This window comes from Aotus nancymaae, unplaced genomic scaffold, assembly GCF_030222135.1.
Source record: "Aotus nancymaae isolate 86718 unplaced genomic scaffold, 86718_ANA_hifiasm-v0.15.2.pri h1tg000007l, whole genome shotgun sequence".
Lineage (NCBI taxonomy): Eukaryota > Metazoa > Chordata > Mammalia > Primates > Aotidae > Aotus > Aotus nancymaae.
In genome coordinates this window covers 19,137,963-19,154,034 of record NW_026988418.1, presented here as the reverse complement: position 1 = coordinate 19,154,034, position 16,072 = coordinate 19,137,963, and the positions used below count along the sequence as shown (strand labels likewise).

The following is a 16,072-nucleotide window of genomic DNA, read 5'->3' as shown; positions in this document are numbered from 1 at the left end:
CTTGGCATCTGGTGACCCTAACATCAGCCAAGTCCTTACTGCTTGAGGTTTCATATTTTAACTATGATGCAATGCCTCCTGACTTAGGATGTGACCTATAACCACTGACACTTGACAACTGGCCTTGGTTTCACCTCTTTGGTCACTCTCTTTGCCTCCTAGGTAATGTTTGCAGTCCATTTGCCTCTTTTCTGGCTCTGACCTCTGGCTTGTCCTCAATACTCTGAAATTGATGAACTCCTTGGTTCTCATCATAGAGCAACTCTACAATGAGTCAGAGTCACAGCCTCTTCCAAAGATTGAAAAAGAATAAGCATTTTTTTCCCACTACCAACAGTTTCAGTTAGCGAAGAGTAATCAAAGAATCTCTTGACTGTTTGTAGAGTCACATACAGACGTTTAGCTTTTCCTCATGTTTGGGTATATAAAAAAGCATAAACAGGGCTTCTTTATTTTTACTGAGCAGTATTTTAGTAAACATCACATGCACTCAATATTGAAATAAAACATAGCTGAGAGAGCTAGCTATAGAGCAAAGGACAGAATCCAGAAGCAGGGGTCCCTGCCATCAAAAGTAAGGGAGGATAGACAACTGACAGGGATGACCCAAGCATTATTTGTGGGCAAGAGTAGAGGTGATGGATAGAAACCAAACAAGTCTTTTTTTTTTTCTAGTACATAAAGATGATTATTAGGGATTCAACAGGCATAGGAACCACAGTTGCTGGTCTGGTCAAGGTCCTCAGGCTGACATGTCAGCCCTAACACCTTAATTCAATTTATGTTCTTAAAGTGGGTTTACCCTTTAAAGCTAATTCTTGATATGGCTCCTCTGACCAATGTTCCTAGCTTCTCTTATCTACACTCTACACTGATTTCCTTTCTTTTGGGTATATAACTAGCAGTGATCTCATACAGTGATCTCATACAGTAAGATTGCTAGATCATATGATAGTTAAACTTTTGGTTTTTTGGGGAATCTCCAAACTGCTTTCCATAGTGATTGTACTAATTCACATTCCTGCTAATAGTGTACAAGGATTCCCTTTTTATTATTATACTTTAAGTTCTGGGGTACATGTGCAGATCATGCAGGATTGTTACTAGGTATACACATGCCATGGTGGTTTGCTGCATCCATCCCCCAGTCACCTACATTAGGTATTTCTCCTAATGTTATCCCTCCCTAATTCCCCCACCCCTGCTATCCCTCCCCCAGCCTTCCTACCCCACAACAAGCCCTGGTGTGTGATGTTCCCCTCCCTGGATTCCCTTTTCTACACATCCTCACCAGCATTTGTTGTTGCCTTTCTTTTAGATATAAGCCATTTTAACTGGGGTGAGATGACATCTCATTACAGTTTTCATTTACTTTTCTCTAATTAATGATGTTGAACATCTTTTTCTATGTCTGTTTTGACATTTGTATGTCTTTTGAGAAATGTCTAATTCAGATATTTTGCCCATCTTTTAATCAGATTAGCTTTTTTCCCTGGAGTCAAGTTCCTTATATAATCTGGTCATTAATTTCTTGTCAGAGGAGTAGTTTGCAACTATATTTTCCCATTCTGTGGGCTGTCTCTTCACTTTGTATCACTGGCTATGCAGAAGCTTTTTAACTTAATGTGATCTCATTTGTCCATGTTTGCCTTGGTTGCCTGTGCTTGTGAGATAGTGCTCAAGAAGTCTTTGCCCTGACAAATGTGCTAGAGATTACCACCAATGTTTTCTTGTGGTAGTTTCATAGTCTGAGGTCTAAATTTAAGTATGTAACCCTTTTTGATTTGATTTTTGTATATGGGGAGAGGTAGGGGTCTAGTTTCATTCTTTTGCATATGGATATCCAGTTTTCCCAGCACCATTTATTGAAGAGACTGTCTTTTCCCCAGTGTATGTTCTTGCACCTTTATCAAAAATGAGTTTACCATAGGTGTGTAGGTTGTTTCTGGGCTCTCTATTCTGATCCATTGGTCTATGTGTCTGTTTTTATGCCAGTATCATGATACTTTGCTTACTAAAGCTATGTAGTATAATTTTGAAGTCAAGTAATGTGATTCCTCCAGTTTTCTTTTTGCTTAGGATAGCTTTGGCTATTCTAGGTCTTTTGCGATTTCATGTAAATTTTAGGATTTTTTTTCTTTTTCCATGAAGAATGTCATTTGTATTTTGATAGGGATTGCATTGAATCTGTAGCTTGCTTTGGGTAGCATGGACGTTTTAACAATATTGATTCTTGCAACCTGTGAATAGAGTATTTTTCCATTTTTGTGTGTGTGTCCTCTAAATTTCCTTCATCAGTGTTATAGTTTTCATTATAGAGATCTTTCACTTAGCTGGTTAAGCTAATTTTCAAGTATTTGATCTTATGAGTGGCTATTGTAAATGCAATTGCTTTTTAAATTTCTTTTCTACATTGTTCACTGTTGGCATATAAAAGGGCTACTGATTTTTGTATGCGGGTTTTTGCACTTGCAACTTCAGTAAATTTATCAGTCCTAATAGTTTTCTTGTGGAGCCTCTAGGTTTTTTCATCGGCAAACAAGGATAATTTGACTTCTTTCTTTCCAATTTGGATATCCCTTATGTCTTTCTCTCGTATGATTGCTCTAGGTAGGACTTCTAGTAATGTTGAATAACAGTGGTGACAGTAGGCATCCTTGTTGTGTTCCAGATCTTAGAGAAAAGGCTTTAAGTTTTTCCCCATTCAGTATGATACTAGCTGTGAGTCTGTCATATGGCTTTTATTATATTGAGGTATGTTCCTTCTATTCCCAGTTTTTTTAGGGTTTTTATTATGAAGGGCTGTTACATCTTAAATGCTTTTTCAGCATCAACTGAAATTATCATATGGTTTTTATCCTTTCTGTTGATATGATATATCACATTTATTTTTGCACATCTTGAACCACCTTGCATCCTAGGGATAAATCTCACTTAGTCATGATTAATGATCCTTCTAATGTATTGTTGAATTTGGTTAGCTAATATATTTTTTGAGGATTTTTGCATCTATATTCATCAGATAGTGGCCTAGAGTTTTTTTCTGTTGATACTGTCTTTCTCAGGTTTGGTACTACTGGCCTCAAAGAATGAATTTGGAAGCATGCCCTCCTCCTCTATTTCTTGGAATAATTGGAGTAGAATTGGTATTATTCTTTAAATGTTTGGTAGAATTCAGCAATAAGCCATCAGGTCCTGGGCTTTTCTTTACTGGAAGACGTTTTATTATGGCTTTGATCTCATTACTTGTTGTTAGTCTGCTCAGGTTTTGAATTTCTTCCTGGTACAATCTTGGTAGGTCATATGTATCTGAGAATTCATCCATTTCTTTCAGATATCCCAATTTATTGGCATATAGTTGCTCATGGCAGCCACTAATATTTCCTTTTTAATTTCTGATTTTATTGGGATCTTCTTTTTTTCTTAGTCTGGCTAAAGGATTGTTGATTTTCTTTAACTTTTCAAAAAATTTTTATTTCATTAATCTTTTATTTTTTTCCACTTATTTCTGCACTGGTCTTTATTCTAATTTTGGGTTTGGTTTGCTCTTGCTTTTCTAGTTCTTTAAGATGTATCATTAGTTTAAAGTTGTTCCTCTTTTTTGATGTAGGGACTTATAGCTATAAATTTCCCTCTGATTGTTGCTTTTGCTGTGTCGCACAGGTTTTGGTATGTTGTGTTCCCATTATCATTTGTTTCAAGAAGGTTTTCAGTTTCCTTCTTAATTTCAATGATCCACTCATCATGAGAAACATTGTTTAATTTCTATGTATTTGTATAGTTCTCCAAATTCCTTCTGTTTTTAGTTTTTAGTTTTATTCCATTGTGGTTAGATAAGATGCTTGATATTATTTCAATTTTTTGAATGTTTTGAGACTTGTTTTGTGACCTAACATATGATCTATCCTTAGAATGATCCACGTGCTGAGAAAATGAATGTGTATTCCGCAGCTCTTGGATGAAATGTTTTGTAAATATCAGATCCATTTGGTATACAGTGCAGATTCAAGTGTTTTCTGTCTGGAATATCTGTCTAATGCTGAAAGTGGGATGTTGAAATCTCTAGCTATTACTATATTAAGACCTGTCTGTCTTTAGCTCTAATATTTCCCTTACGTATCTAGGTGCTCCTGTTCTGGGCACATGTATATTTAAAATTGTTATATCCTCTTGCTGAATTGACCCCTTTATCATTATATAGAGACCTTCTTTGTCTCTTATAGTTTTTGTCTTGAAATCTATTTTGTCTGATGTAAGAATAGTGACTCCTGGTTTTATTTTTGTTTCCATTGGCATGAAATATCATTTTCTTTTTTTTTATTTTCAGTCTATGTGGCTTTATAGGTGAAGTGTGTTTCTTGTAGGCAAGAGATCAGTGGTTCTTGTTTTTTCATCCATTTATCCAATCTGTCTCTTGATTGGTGAGTTTAGTCCACTTACATTCAATGTTATTATTGATAAAGACTTATTCCAGTCATTTTGTTTGTTTTCTGATTGTTTTGTGGTCTTATTTCTTTCTTTTCTTTCTTCTTCTAGTGAAGATGATTTTCTCTGGTGATATAACTTAGTTTCTTCCTTATTTTTTTGTATATCTGTTGCATGTTTTTTGGTTTGAGGCCACCACAAGGCTTGCATAAACAAACATGCAAGCAAAAAGAACTAAAAACCCATCTTCACTTTGTCTCCCAACTTTTTAACTTTTTAAATTTTTATCTTATTGTACTGTTTCTTGAAGTTGTCATTATGAATTTTGATTGATTCATTATTTAGTCTTTCTACTTAGGAAAATAGTAGTTTACACACCAGTTAGTGTTTAGAATATGGCGTTTTTCTGTGTACTTACTATTACCAGTAAGTTTTGTACCTTCAGATGATTATTTATTGTCATTAATGTCTTTTTCTTTTCGATTAAAGTACTCCCTTTAGCATTTCTTGTAGGATGGGTCTGGGTTTGATGAAATATCTCAGGTTTTATTAGTCCGGGAAGGTCTTTATTTTCCCTTCATGTTTGAAGAATATTTTTGCCGGATGTACTATTATAGGGTAAAAAGTTTTTCCTTCAGCACTTTAGCAGTTAATAAATGCTGGCAGGACTATGCTCTTTCCTTCAAGGCAGCTGGTTCCCTTCTGGCCCAGGGTGTCTCTCTGGAAATGTCTGGGGGCTAAGTTCTACAAAGAGGGGCCTCTTGACTCTAGTGCCCTATCCTTCTGTAGCTGAGCTGGTATCCAAGCAGGATAAAGTTCTCCCCTCTCTTCCTTATCCCCAAGCAGAAGTTAGGGGTCTCTTTTTTGTAGCTGTGAGCTGTATGCCTGGGAGTAGGGGAGCTCGCACTCCCTTGGCTGCCCCAGCTCGTGTCTCAGTAGGTGGTGTACCCCCAAGTACACTGTCTCTGGGCCTAGTTTAGCCCTAGGACTTGCCTACAAGTTGCAGTCACTATGGCCTAGACTGCCTTTTAAGTTTACCTGGAGACCAAGACCACTTTGGCCCTTGGTGGTAAGGTTTGTGGGCAGTCAAGTTCAGATGCTGGGATCAGAGATTCTCCTCTGGCTGGGGCTGGTTTAAAAGTTCCCTTTGTGGGTGTGGATCAGCGGAGTTTGGTCCAGGTTTCCTTTCTGCTCTAACAGAACATCACTGAGTTCATTGCCTCCCAATTGCTGTGTTCTGCCTCCCTCAGCAACCAGAGACTCTCCACACCACATAGGTGTTGCTGGGGCTAGGGGAGAGGTGGTGATGGTGATTTAGGACTGTTTTTCTGACTTTTCAGTGCCTCTTTCAGCAATATGAAGTTAAAACCAGGTACTGAGAGGGCTCACCTCATTCTTTTGGTTCTTTATAAATATGTCTTTTTTCTGTGTAGACAGCTGTTAACTTGGTGTCCTTGCAGGGTGGGGGATGATTGGTGGAATTTTCTATTTCACCATTTTGTTCTGTTTCCACCTGTGTTCTTTTTCTCTCTGAAAATAGCCACTGTATTTCCTAGGCCATGGACCTTCGTCATATTAGATCTTTCCTGTCCCTTACTCCTATTACATTCAAGTTTTACTAATTCTACCTCTTCCTCCATTGCTCCCCAGCCATCATCCAGGCTGTCATAACCTCATGCCTCAATTATTAAAGATGTTCCACCATGCCTTGCTGTCTACTTCACTGATCTGAAGTTAATCCCAATGAGCAACAGGGAGACCTAGAAGAATGTTAGAGGACCTCCTGAGTGAGGCAATCAAGGCCCCACACCCCTGCTACCTTTTCTAGCCTTATCTTCCATCAGGTGCCTCTGTGAGAACTGCTTTCTCCATCCTGTTACAATTCTCCACTTTTATGTCTGGTGATCTTTTCCTTTGGGGGTGCCCTCAACTACCTCTACCCCATTTTTTCTACCTTGGATCTCCTTTAAAGTATTATTTCTTGTGAGACTTTTCCTTATTTGACACCAATGCTTTTCCCCCACACTTCCCTATTCCATTACAGCATCTATCACAGAGTACTCTGATACCTGGTTTATATATTTTGAAAGGTAAGGGCTCAAAGATATTTACCCCCAGTATCCCTATTGCATTTGTTGATGTCCCACCAATATAGGATATAGGGATGTTGCAGGAACTGAATAAAAACTGAATGAGTCTAACCTAAGCACTCTTGCCCTGGCTTCTATTTATTGGCTTGAATCCCTGAAACCATATGAAAAGTATGTATGTATTGTTCAGGATGTTGGGACTCTTTCATTTTTATTAATACACCAATGTGATAGTCTATCTTTCACGTCCTTTGTAATCCCATATTTTCAGATAACAGATACCAAAAGAAATTCAGAGAACCAGATCCAAGTCTCTTGGGATCTAGGGCAGATCAAGGGCATAAGAAAGGCTAAGAATGTAGAAAAAACAAAGGATGTATGAAGAGAGTAGTTACTGTCTGGAAGATTCCATCTCCATCCAAAAGAGTCAGGGAAGGGTTGCGGGGGGATGCTAATTTCTTCACTGTCAGCCTAATGTCAAGGAAACTTCCACACTACCAATGAAAGATGTGGGAAGACATAAGACTAATGCAGGAATCACTCCTGGGAAACCTGAAGCTACCTGTGGCACAGGGACAGAGCCTGCTGTCAGGTCAGTCTGCATCCCAGGTTCAGTTGAGACTAGAGATGTGGGAGTGTTTCCCAGGGCCAGAAGTAGGAAGAAGACAGACACCTAAAGGTGGTATGAAACCTGCTGTATTAGTCTGTTCTCATGCTGCTAATAAAGACACACCCAAGACTAGGTAATTTATAAAGGAAAGAGGTCTAATAGACTCACAGTTCCACATAGCTGGGGAGGCCTCACAATCATGGCAGAAGGCAAAGGAGAAGCAAAGGCTCATCTTACATGGCAGCAGGTAAGAGAATTTGTGCAGGGCAACTCCCATTTATAAAACCATCAGATCTCATGAGCCTTATTCACTACCATGAGAGCAGTATGGGAGAAACCTCCCCCATGATTCAATTATCTCTACCTGGCTCTGCCCTTGACATGTGGGCATTATTACAATTCAAGGTGAGATTTGGATAGGGACACAGCCAAACCATATCACCTGCCCAATGCTTTTGCCACAGGTCTAGAAAATTTAAAAGCAAGGATCTAAAATCTAGGTCTTAAGGAGAGGCTTCCAGAAGCCACGTAAAGAGAATGTGCCTGGCCCACATCACAAATATTATAGACTCAGGTGGTGCCCAGCAAGAAGCTCCAAAACCCCAAGGACAAGGAAAGGAGTCTACTCCAAACATTTGCCACAACTAGAACATAAGGCCAGCCCCAGTAAGAACTTTCCTATCACCTTATTTCCCTCCTTCCCTTTTTGAGCCTTCCATACAAGCAGGCCCAAACTAAGAAAGAACACAGTACAAATAAAGTTTGGAGTTTAGGTTAATATCTTGGATATTCTGACTTCTGAATGAGACCTGTGCTTTAACATAGTGACTACAGGCATAATATTTAGGTGTGAAGGAATCTGTTAGGATTTACATCCTGGGAAATAGGATCCGTTAGGATTTACGTATAGGTACAGGGGAAAATGTTCCCAATGATTATACTGTAAAGGGATAGTGAGAGATAAAAACCAAGTTTTAATGTGGCTAAGATATAAGTTGCACTTACTCACTTCCCGAGGATCCATGGCTTTCTTCAGATTTCCAAAGGGATCTGTGGGAGAAAAGGTTAAGAACCAACTTGTGTTCTTCATAGAGCAAGGGAATGAGCTGAAACACGTTTACGTGTAAAGAGGGCCTGAATAAATGTCTCCTGCTCCCAGTGTAGGTCTCTGAGACCAAAGCCTTAAAAGTTTTAAACATTAACTAAGCATACAGTTCTGTATCTAAGAAAATTAGATTTTTATGTACTTTCGCTTTTCTCTCCTAATAAGCGATCTCAGGGCTGCAGACCGATTGGAAACATAGGAGAAAGCAAAGGAAAAATAGGGTTTTGGTTTCTCCTAGCAAAGCACACAAGGATCACGTGTCTCCATAATGAGACTCCAGTACTTGCTAAGCCATAGCCCCACTCACTGCCAACCACATATGTCTGTACATTTGATGGACTGCAGGCTTCATTTGTACAGGAGTCCCTAATTACCCTTGACAGGGCCAGAAACCCCAAGGCTTTCAGGCTCAAGGAGGCGGCAGGTTCCTGAAGGGCTGGTCCCCCAGGGGAGTTGTGTCCTGTGCTTTAATGGCCTGGCTTGCGGCTGGGGGTGGAAGCAGTTTGTGGATGAATTTCTCCTTGTAAGGATACAGAAGAGAAGTTTGAGGTCTCTGGTAACCACCCTGCTCCTGGTGGTAGAAGCAGGTAGGATTATACTGAAGTGGCATGGGGTAAAAACTTGACTCCATAGATGGCCCTTTCACTCATTAATTGGAAGAGGAAAGATAATTGGTGGCAGAAAGTATCACAATGATTTTCTCTAAATAGATGAAGATGTTTCAGCGTGGTTGTTTGTATCTTCTCATGTTTATCTGTGGCACATTCTCCTCCAATCCTCATACCAATTTCTAGCCTTTTCTCCTTTTGTTATGGCATTACTTGCTTGTGTCTTCTGGTGAATCTTAAAAGTAGATAATTTATGGGTGTAAAAATATGGATAAGACCATTATGGTATCTGGCTTGTGGGTATGTGTGGTGTAAAGATTTGCTGAATGTCTTTTCTTTCCTGTGGATAAATAAGTATTAAATAAAAGACACTGTGTTACAGATACCAAGACTGAAATATAATCCATCACTTCTAGAAGCTGCAACCTCTGGGGAGGACAGACAAGTAAACAGATGAGTATAAGATATGACATGAATATATGGTGACATGGAAATATGGGTAAAGTGCACCCAATCAGACAGAGTGGTCAGGACAGGTTCCATAAGAAGGTGAGGTATGAATTAATGCCTAAAGGAGGAGTAATGTGACCTAGGCAAATTGCAGGAAGAAAGGGCCACTGAGGAAGAGAGCATGAGCCAGGATACATCCCAGGAAAGAGCCAGATGTTCAGTAAGACTAGAGCACAGAATGAGGGAGGGAGGAGAGGCTGAAGAAGACATTGAGGCCCAATCATTAGGAAGGGATAGCTGGGTGCTATGGGGCTTTGGTTGTGCTCAAGCACATATTTCTATCTGCTTCTCTTCCTTCTCCTTTATCATAGGGATTGGAAGCCTAGGAACTACACTGCCCAAATTCCCTTGTTGCCAGAGTTGTACATCAGTCAGATGCATTCATGTGAGAATTGGAAGGTAGAAACGAGTCAAAGGTCACATTGTCCAGCAGTGATAACAGATACAAGGGTTTCAGCAAATATGAGTTTTTGCAACAGACTTTGGATTCCCATGTTAGGAAGTCACAATTCCTTCTGGAGACTGTAGAAGAGTTGTGAAGCTAGTCAAGCTGAGCTACAGACAGGAAGACAGAGTGAGGAAGCAACTACTACAGTTAAAGTGAGGAGAGGAGACCCTGAACTAATACGATGTCTGCTGTAATGGAGCATAAAAGGCAAATGGAAGGGCCAACGGCACTATCAGCATGGAAATATTTAGAAAAACTGAAATGCTACACAAGGAATATAATTAGTATTGCATTAGCAAGAGCAGCATTTGATTATGTTTAGCTTGGAAATATCTCCCTTGCATCTAAGTCAGAAGGAGATTCTGGGAAAGTCTTTTGGAAAAAGTGAAATATCACATCACAGAAAAGTGCATCAATGGGCCCATGCTCATCAAATTAACTGATCTTACCATGTTCCTTATCATCCTGAAGTAGCTGGCTTCATAGGATGATGGAGCTAACTAGGTTGCAATACCTTGCAGATTTGGGGCAAGGTTCTCCAGAGGCAGTATACTCCCTGAATCAGTGTCCAGTATTGGTGCTACTTCTGATAGCCAGGAATCAAGGGGTAGAAATTGAGTGGCACCTCCCACTTACCCACTAGCAGAACTTTTGCTTGCTGTTCCAACTTTATGCTCTGCTGGCCTAGAGGTCTCAGTGCCAGAGGAAAGAATGCATCCACCAGGAGACCTAACCATAATTCCTTTGAACTGCAAGTTAAGACTGTCACCTGGCCACTTTGGATTCCTCCTGCCTCTGAGTCAACAATGAAAGAAAGGAGTTATGTTGGCTGGGGTGATAGATACGGACTACCAAGAGGAAATTGAACTACTCCACAGTCGAGGTAAAATAGAATGTCTGGGATACAGGATACCCCTTAGGGTGTTTTTTAATATTACCATGTCCCTTTGTTATCATCAATGGAAAAACTATAACCTAATCCAAACAGAAATTGTCAGTAAAGTGAAGCAGACCTTTCAGGAATGAAGGTTCGGGTCACCCTGAAGAGTAAATAACTATGATCAGTTGAGGTTCTTGCTGAAGGCAAAGAGAATACAGAATGGGTAGTAGTAGAAGATAGTTATAAATACCAACTACAATCATGTGGCCAGTTACAGAAATGAGAACTGTAATTGTTATGAATATTTTCTCACTTTGTCACAAATACATCTGTGTGTGTATATATACATACTAAGTAAATACCTTTTTCTTTCCTGTCATTCTCTTATGTAACCTAAGACATTGGCTTTATCAGTATTTAATATTGTTAATTTCGCATCATAGTATCTAAGTATAGGATAACAGATTAAACATTCAGAACTTTTCACTTTGAGGAGAAGGGATTAATTTTAAGTTGTACACAGGATTACATCATGTTAGAATTCTGACCTTAACTTTATTTGGAAACTATGGTTTGGCACGGTATGGTAAGGAAATGTCTGTAAGTGCCAAGTTGACAAGGGGTAGACTTGTGATGTTAATTTTATGTGTCGACTGAGCTAAAGGATGACCAGATAGCTAATAAAACATGTTTTCTAGATATATCTGTGAAGGTGTCTCTAGAAGAGATCAGCAGTCTAACTGATGAACTGAGTAAAGCAGAGGGGCCCTTTGCAATGTTGGTGGGCTTCATCCAATCCATTGAAGGTCTGAACAGAACAAAAAGTCAGAGAGAGCAAATTTGCACTCTGCTTAAGTTGAGACATACATTTTCTCCTGCCTTCAGACCTCAGACACTGGTATTACCCATCCTCTGGGCTCATCAACCTCCCACCTCACAGGCCTTTAGATTCAGGCTGAATTACACCATCAGCTTTCCTAGTTTTCCAGCTTGCTGATGGCAAATCATGGGACAACTTGGTCTCCATAACCATGTGAACTAATGCCTATCATATCTTCTTTAAATATCTCTGTATATACTCCATCAGTTCTTTCCTCTGGAGACTCCTAATACAGCTATGTACATTTAAACTTCAAATCAAACAGTCATGTTCATTTAGAACATGTAGTGTTTCCTTAATATGCAAGAGATGGTGAGTAAGAAGAAAATGACAATTTATGAAAATTATTTTACTTCAGGTGCAATGTTGAAATTTTATTGTCAATTTGTTTGGCCACCATGGAGTGCCCAGGTAATTTCATTAAACCTTGTGTCTGTGTTTCTGAAGAAAATTAGCATTTAAATTGGCAGACTGGGTAAAGCAGATGGCTGTCTTCACTGTCAGTATGCATCATTCAATCCATGTAGGACCCAAATAGAACAAAAAGCAGAGGAAGGGAGAATCCTGTGTATTCTCTGTCTCTCTGTCTCTCTGTCTCTCTCTCTCTCTCTCTCTCTCTCTCTCTCTCTCTCTCTCTCTCTGTGTGTGTGTGTGTGTGTGTGTGTGTGTGTGTGTGTGTGTGTACTCTTCTGTTTCTTCATAGAACCTAACAGCAAGCATGTTTCTTACTGTAGATCAGAGGTGTCCAATTTTTCAGCTTCTCTGGGCTACAGTAGAACTGTCTTGGGTCATGCATAAAATATACTAATGATAGCTGATGATCTTTTAAAAAGTTGCAAAAATCTCAATGTTTTAAGAAAGCTTACAAATTTGTGTTGATGTATTCAAAGCTGCCTTGGGTCACAGGTTGGACAAACTTGCTCTAGATGAAAGATTTCCAAGCAAGTAGAATACAAAAGAGACAATGAAGAAACTGGAAAATTGAACTTACTTGAATAATTTTTAAATATCAAAACTTTTTTCCCAGAAGATGTGTTTGACAATTCTTGGTTATAAAACAGCTCATCTATCTTCAAGCCATCCAGCCCTTTCCTTTGATCTCCATTTTTCTGTATCAGAATTATAAGAACCAATGAAATGAAAGATATTAATCTCCTCACACATTGCCTCTCCAGCCAATATGAAATTGATGCTGTTCTTAAATCTGAGTTTTGAAAGAACAATATTAAGTTTTTATGAATTTTTGTGTACAGTGTTTAGTTTGCTTTTATCCAAAGTATTAGAATGGTGTGTTTAGCATTAATTTAACTTGATTTTTACTATGCTTATAAAAATATTTTGAAAATATCAAATATTCCATCTCACTTGTTTTTAAATTTTATGAATATTCTTATGAAATACTCTTATTAATACCAGCATTTCATTACATTAAAGTAAAATCCTTAAGTATGCATATTATGTTTTGGGATTTTGTGGTTTCTTGTTCCTTGGAATTGCAATCACTAAGACATATGATCTCTTCTATCCAGTAGTCCATGATTTAGCAGAGAGCCAATCTATCTACACTGCTGCTAGAGATCACTGAGCTTTAACCGAGTCTTGAAAGGTGTATGAGTTAGAGGGTGTCATCCATCCCAGGAGGAGGGGACAGCAGGGGTAAACACAGGCAGGCAGGAAATGGCAAGCATGAGTGCTGGAATGAAACTAGGAGCGGCAATGGCAGATTCTACAGGTGTGGACATACACAGAAGTGTTGTCAGGACAGGTCTGCATCCAGCAGCTGCCAAATGCCTTGTTCTCACAACACTCACCCTGACTACTTCTGCTACTAGTTTTTCCTTAAGCTGCTATTGAGAACAACTTTATGTTGCATATGTGTATGTATGTATGAGAACCATACACATATGTGGCTTGTTTGAGTCTTGCCTAGTAGCTGATCCTCGGGCCTCTGTTTGATCATGATTTTTACATTGTACAGCAGCCCAGACATCAGGGAAATATGCGATAGAAACTGCAAAGACAAACATGAATAAAAAGGTGCCTGGCTCACAGGCCAAACTTGATTTCATAATGGGTATTGAAACCAGGCCCCAGTCAAGAGGTTCACTTTCCAGGCCAGGTGCCAAGATGCTGACATATCTGCTGTTGCAGTCCACATAAACACAAGACCCCGCATTGCATCTTGATACCTATACAATGTTCTCTGAATCACCACTTTCCCTCATCTAATGTGTGTTTGAGTACATACTACACACACATACTACAAAGAAATCACACTGATTGTCAACAGGCTTGTTTTGATATTGCTGCAGTCTCATATACCAAAAAGTAAAGGGGAAAGGGTGAAGGAAACTTGTAATAGATTCAGCACCAACTACATTCAAAGACCATTGGCTGTGTGCTTTGCATATGCTTGTCTCAAGTCCCACTATTCCTACTCCTGTCAATTCCAATTTGCAGTGGAACAAACTAAAGTTCAAGTCTTATTCCTGTCCCTCATGAACTGTGGGGCCTTGGGTGAGTGAACGGTGAAAACAGGAAGCAGCTTGCATTGAGGTGAAAACCTAATATGTGTAGAGTTGATACGCACTTATTGCAGACCCAGGCTTATGGTAGAATCATGTTATATTTACTTAGGTCTATGTCCAATGTCATATATTATAACTTTACGACTCCCCTGCAAGACACAATCCAGAAAACCCTATTGTTTCTTAACCCACATTAAGAAACTTAAAAATAAAGCAACCATCTCATTGCCAACCATCTCCCCTACCCAAAGGGAGGCCAAAAAAATGCAGTCTTGTAGCCAGAAGTAAGTGTTCTGCTTATAAGGCAGAGAGAAAAAATGGATTCAGATAAGCAGCTAGCAATTCCTGCTACAGTGGTTGAAAGGAATTTCAACATTACCAATACTTATGATTGTTTTGTTTTTTTTCCAGGAGTAAAACATGGAGTATTAAAAATTGCTATGTCTTGTAGTGAATATATGAATGGCATAGGAAAGTACAGCCAGTCATGTATTTTTGAAAACTCTGGAAATAGTAATATATATTTTGAGAGTTTTAGAAATAGGAAAATAGAATAACTTTAGGAATGTATGTATATATGCTACTTATTTATTCTAGAATGGCCCCAACATAAACTTCCTCCTGCCCAGATACTTCCTACCAACTCCTGAGAACCCAGTCCACTGTCCTCTCCTTGGTAGTCCTTAGTGAGCCAGTCAAGTAAAGTCAACTATGCCCGCTTATGTTCCGATGTAGCAGAACATACAGTTGAAGCAGCAATCACATTATGCAACGTTGTTTACTATCTACTAAACCCTAACCCCATGAGGACAAGCACTGTATTGTACACCACTCTTTGCCCATTGCCTAGCACAGCAACTGATGAATAATGAGTGCTCAACACATTGTTGTATTGTGTTGAACATCAGTTTTGTTTCCTAGACTGGATTTCTTGCATAACTTAACATGGTGCCTGGGACAGAAAAGACACTAGGGGAATGAACTAACAAATGCATGAATTCACGATGATGAAAAAATACACAAGTGAGGAAGTAAACAAAACCAGTGCACACCCTTTTGTGTTGAAATTATCCCAATTTCACAGATAATGGCTGTCAGAAAAGTGAATAGTTTCTCAAACAAATTTTCCAAACTTGTGATGGGATCGAGATTTAAATCCAAGGATGATTGGCTTTAAATGTTATATTCTTGTTTCTTGATAAGATTTTATACCTGAGCTCTTAAGACACCCAAACATGGATAATTTCAAGTGTTTTTCTTTTTTTTTCCAAAAGCATATCATCAATTTAAGTATCTTGAATAATCTGATATTTGTTCAACTTCCAGTATCTGCCTTAGGCAGCTTTCCAGCTAGAAAAGAAGCTGAAAATTGTTCTGTAGAACATAGTTTTTTGTAATATAAAAGATGCAATTAACAGGATATTACCCTCTTTCTGAAGGGATATGGCTGTAAAAGGGTTAAAAGCCATGAGGTTCACCCCGTGCCCCTAAACAATTGCCCAGGCGTGATCCCCTCTCAAGGAATAACTGGTACAGCAATTACTAGGGTTCAAGGATATATCCTTACTCTCTCTAGAGCCCAGCTGCAGTAGAGCTATTTTATGTAAGAGCACAGTTGATCCCTTTATACTCATTCTGTGACCCAAGTAGACAGACCATTCACAATGTCAAATTCATAAGCCCCTCACAGTAACCTCTGAGAGTCAAGGTCAGCATATGCTTGCTCCCTGTGAATGCATATATTATGGCGGGTGCTCCAATATACAAGACCTTTCAAAGGTCTTGGTTTCAGAGTATGTCCCTGCCATCCTCGAGACTCGCAGCCCTTCAGCATCATTAGTGATCCCAAGATAGCCAAAATATAATGAGTTGCAGGGAAGCATAGATCGTGAGACCATCTGGAATGCGTTTGGAGCCAGGACCCACCTGTGATGCATTAGGCCTCAACCCCAAACTGGCTCGGTGGAGAGTAGCTGCCAGGGCCTGCT

At 39.3% G+C, this 16,072-nt stretch overlaps 1 long non-coding RNA gene across 1 annotated transcript in view; it reads right to left on the bottom strand.

The window, feature by feature from the left end:
• Window positions 1–16,072, bottom strand: part of LOC135272684 (uncharacterized) — a 258,860-nt gene that overhangs the window by 20,934 nt on the left and 221,854 nt on the right. The window contains exon 4 of the long non-coding RNA XR_010340686.1: window positions 8,131–8,175. This is a non-coding gene — a long non-coding RNA (uncharacterized LOC135272684). The remainder of the gene's footprint in view (window positions 1–8,130; window positions 8,176–16,072) is intronic.